At 32.5% G+C, this 4,209-nt stretch overlaps 1 long non-coding RNA gene across 1 annotated transcript; it reads right to left on the reverse strand.

Moving 5' to 3' along the window:
• Positions 1–2,773: 2,773 nt before the first annotated feature.
• Positions 2,774–3,883, reverse strand: LOC111890397 (uncharacterized). The gene is made up of 2 exons (XR_002849854.2): positions 3,499–3,883; positions 2,774–3,170 (listed from the first exon to the last, which is right to left on the reverse strand). It is a non-coding gene; the product is annotated as an uncharacterized LOC111890397 (long non-coding RNA).
• Positions 3,884–4,209: the final 326 nt, after the last annotated feature.

The following is a 4,209-nucleotide window of genomic DNA, read 5'->3' on the forward strand; positions in this document are numbered from 1 at the left end:
CACTAAACATAATTTTTTGACAAAATTGCAAGAATGGTCCCTATGGTTAGGTCGAAATTGCCACTTTGGGCCAAACAGGTTTGGACTAGCACTCATAGTCCAAAGGTTTTCATTTTCTTGCCACTTTGGTCCAATTTACTTTAAATTTTTTAATAATGACCATTTTGCCCTTTCTTTTTATTTTTTCAGTTTTTTTTTTGTTTTTATTCAAATACTTTTATTAAAAGAAAAAGAAAAAAGAAAATACATTTCTCTCTCCCCCCTCTCTCTCTCTAAAAGAAAAAGAAAAAAGAAAATACATTTCTTTCTCTCTCTCTCTCTCTCTCTCTCTCTCTCTCTCCTAAAGATTTTCAGGAATTACGTTCTCTTCAATTTTCTCTTCATGTTTACAAGTTTCTTCATCTTCATCTTCATCTTCCTCATTGTTTTTCTCCATATTTGGTTCCCAGAATCGATTCGTGAGAGCTTCCATCTTCATAGGATCATATCTACACCTCATCAATAACAAAGCATTTTTAGGTGGTACATAAATGCTCACCCTAGCTTAATCGATTGTCCCAAAGATGCTGTCATTTACAATCTCCAAGTCTTGAAATACATGTCTTCTTGAATTCATAATACCCATCTCATCAATTTCCTCATTCTCATCATCATCGTCTCCGGTGATTAACTCAACCACTTTCTCACCACCACCACCACCACCACCGGCCTCTCTTCCACTTCCATCACCTCCTTGCAATGCCACCAACCACCGTGCAAACACCGCACCACAAGACCCCTGTCTATTTTCCCCAACCATTTTTTCCTCTTTCTCTATCACCGTCATTGAAGAACACGAAGACCGGTAAGGAAACAAACAACTTACCTCAGATCCAAAGGCTCTTAAACCTTCACAAATCATCAATGGTAAATGAACCCATCTTTGATTATTCCTCTGCAATGGTAAACACTCTTGATTAGAACCAAGATTTTGACTTTGACTATCGAACCCATTACCGGAATGCTCGAATCTCCTGAAACTAACTTCGTCGGCGCTCTGTCGTCTCGATAAACTCAAATTTTTCGTGTGCTTCTTCTTGCTCTTCATCCTAACCTGACCAATTTAGGGGAAGACGGTTCAGGGTTTTCGAAACTGCTTCCTCTTTTTTTACCGATGGTAGGGAACATTGCGGGAGACGCGCCGCCTTTAATGCTACGACTATTTCTGGGCCTACGATTGTGCGAGTTTGAGAGGGAAAGTGGCGGTGGGTCACGAGCAGCCCCAGCCCTGGCTGAACTGAGGAATGATCTGGATGAGATCTTCATAGAGGATGAAGATGTGTGAATTCGTGTTGGATAGATTTAGGCATTTAGCAGCGAGAGAGAGAGAGAGAGAGAGAGGGGGGGGGGGGGGAGAGAGAAATGTATTTTCTTTTTTCTTTTTCTTTTAATAAAAGTATTTGAATAAAAACAAAAAAAAAACTGAAAAAATAAAAAGAAAGGGCAAAATGGTCATTATTAAAAAATTTAAAGTAAATTGTACCAAAGTGGCAAGAAAATGAAAACCTTTGGACCATGAGTGCTAGTCCAAACCTGTTTGGCCCAAAGTGGCAATTTCGACCTAACCACAGGGACCATTCTTGCAATTTTGTCTAATTTTTTTATCCTATCGAATCATTAATTCTAAAACTATAATAACAAGGTATTATTTCTTTAGGTATTCAATTTAGGGTGTGTTGGCAAGATTTCTTGGTAAACAAATATTAAATTAACATCATTTAAAATAAATATTTATTTAAAACATATTAAAATAAATTACATATAAGATATGGAGATAAACAAATAAAGTTCAACGAATTGGTAGGTGTGGTGGGATTATCAAACGACTTGGGCTGGTTCAACAAAGATGACCACACTCAATCTCTAAGGTTTACGATGAAAGAATTAATATAAACAAAAAATAGTCATTATTGAAGTTTCATTGTGCTTTCATCATATTTATAAACATTAGTGTGGATCAAAAAAAAATATTTATAAACATTAGCATTTATTTTGAATATTTCAATGATTTCATAGTAACTCCTTAGAATAAAATAAACGGGATTCGTTTAAAAGGTTATCATTGGTTTTGAATATTTCAAACTATTATTTTTTAGTCAAAGATATACATGTCATAATTGCTTATTTATTCATTTGCATAGCCCATAGGTGCCAAACGGCCAATTAAGATCTATTTAAAAGTATACTCGAGTTGTTCAATTTTTAACAATATAGAGTCCTAAACTGAGTTTTTGACCAAATAGGTATAGTTTTAAAAATATTTACCAAATAAGTGTAGTTCAAAATTATATATATATATATATATATATATATATATATATATATATATATATATATATATATATATATATATATATATATATATATATATATATATATTAAATTTCAACTTTTATTTTTTTAGTGTTTTTGTTGTATATATTTTTGACATTTTAAAACTTTTCACTGTTAGTTTTCCCATAGAAAAAGTTATAAAATTTGTTTTTTTTACTCAAAATTTTTTCTAGACAATGATTATGGCCATGTTTTACAAATTGATACCTAAAGAATTATATCTTAAAAATTTTTGATTGGTAAACACTTTTAATAACAATTTGATTAAAGATATTTCTAAAAAAGCAAAACATCATACCTGTTAGATTATTTCAACTTCATGTAAACGCTTTCGATATACACTATAAAAACACTTTGTTCAACAGAGTATCCGTATCAAACTACTTTTAGTTACACAATATATCAAAAACTATTAATAATAGTTTTAGCTTCAATTTGAATATTTACAATTAGATCAATCACATACACGTAACACAAGAAAGAAAATCAACTAGACACGTGGTTCCGCCGGAATATGGGATTACGGTCTATACCCGCGGTAATCTCGCTTCTCTTGCTCTTATTTCATTGTCTTCCAACATAATTACAACCTTCTTAGATCGGATTACCGATTTGACTAATTGATACTTGAAAAACTTACTGAGCTATACACACACTGGGAGACAACTTTTAATCGATCTTTTAACAAAGTACAGTTTAGAACTCTCTCTTTCTTTAACAGAATTAAGATATGAAATCTCTAATCTTTGAAGTTTTCTTTCTGAGGGTTTTGTTGTGCTATCGGATCCAGATCTAATCTACAATCAATGAAACTTATTATTAAGATGGAAAACATGAATTGAAATCAGAAAGATGAAATGAAGAAACATGATAACCCTGTAATCAGAAAGATTAAAGATGAAATCAGAAAAATCCAGATCTAATCTACATTCAACGAAACTCATTAGAAAGATGGAAAACTGAAAAGCTGGAAGCTTGAAATCAGAAAGATGAAATTAGGAAACATGAAACCAGAAAGATGGAACCTAGAAATCAGAAAGATTAAAGATGAAATCAGAAAAAATGCAGTTAATTTACAATCATATATACTTAGAAGATTAGGAATTTGAAGTTAGATTTTAGAACCTTTGAATCTCGATAGAGATGGTAGCGGCTGAGGAGGCGCCGGAGGTGAGCGGTCGTGGTGGAAGCGTCGGAGGACAGCAATCAATGACATGGATTAAGTGCCGACGTTTGGTGTGGCCGAAGAGGGCGGCATCCGACCGGAGATGGAGGCCACCGGAGGAATCATGATGTAAACGCGTGTTCTGGAGCAGGGTAGCGAATTTATTTCAAAATATCCTTGTTTGGTAAATATGTTTAAAAGTACACCTTTTAGGTAAATAATTTTTTAAAAAACACCCATTTGGTTAAAAAGTCGTCCTAAACTTCCATTTTATTTTTAGAATTTTGGTGTTTATTTTGTCATTTTTATTTCTGCAATTTCACGGCCTTTTTTCGAATAGTTCTGACTTCACTTATTAATAAGTTGTGTATATGCAAAGGTGTATATCGTTTTCGTAACGTGACTTTTCTTTCTTTAAGACAATTACAAAAATGTCTATGTGGTTGTCAAAAAAAAAATTGTCCAAAAATGTTTTGTGTTGCAAAAGTGATCCAATTTTTGATACATTATGCGTTTTTTATCATGTTAACGTTAACAACTTGCTTAATAACTTTTTTAAAATTAACAATTCTATTTTCAGTGACCATTTCTATAACTAAACTATCAATAACTAAACTATCAGGACCATTTATACCTCTCTTCTTTTTAATTTAATTTGATTATTAAACATT

This window comes from Lactuca sativa, chromosome 4, assembly GCF_002870075.4.
Source record: "Lactuca sativa cultivar Salinas chromosome 4, Lsat_Salinas_v11, whole genome shotgun sequence".
Lineage (NCBI taxonomy): Eukaryota > Viridiplantae > Streptophyta > Magnoliopsida > Asterales > Asteraceae > Lactuca > Lactuca sativa.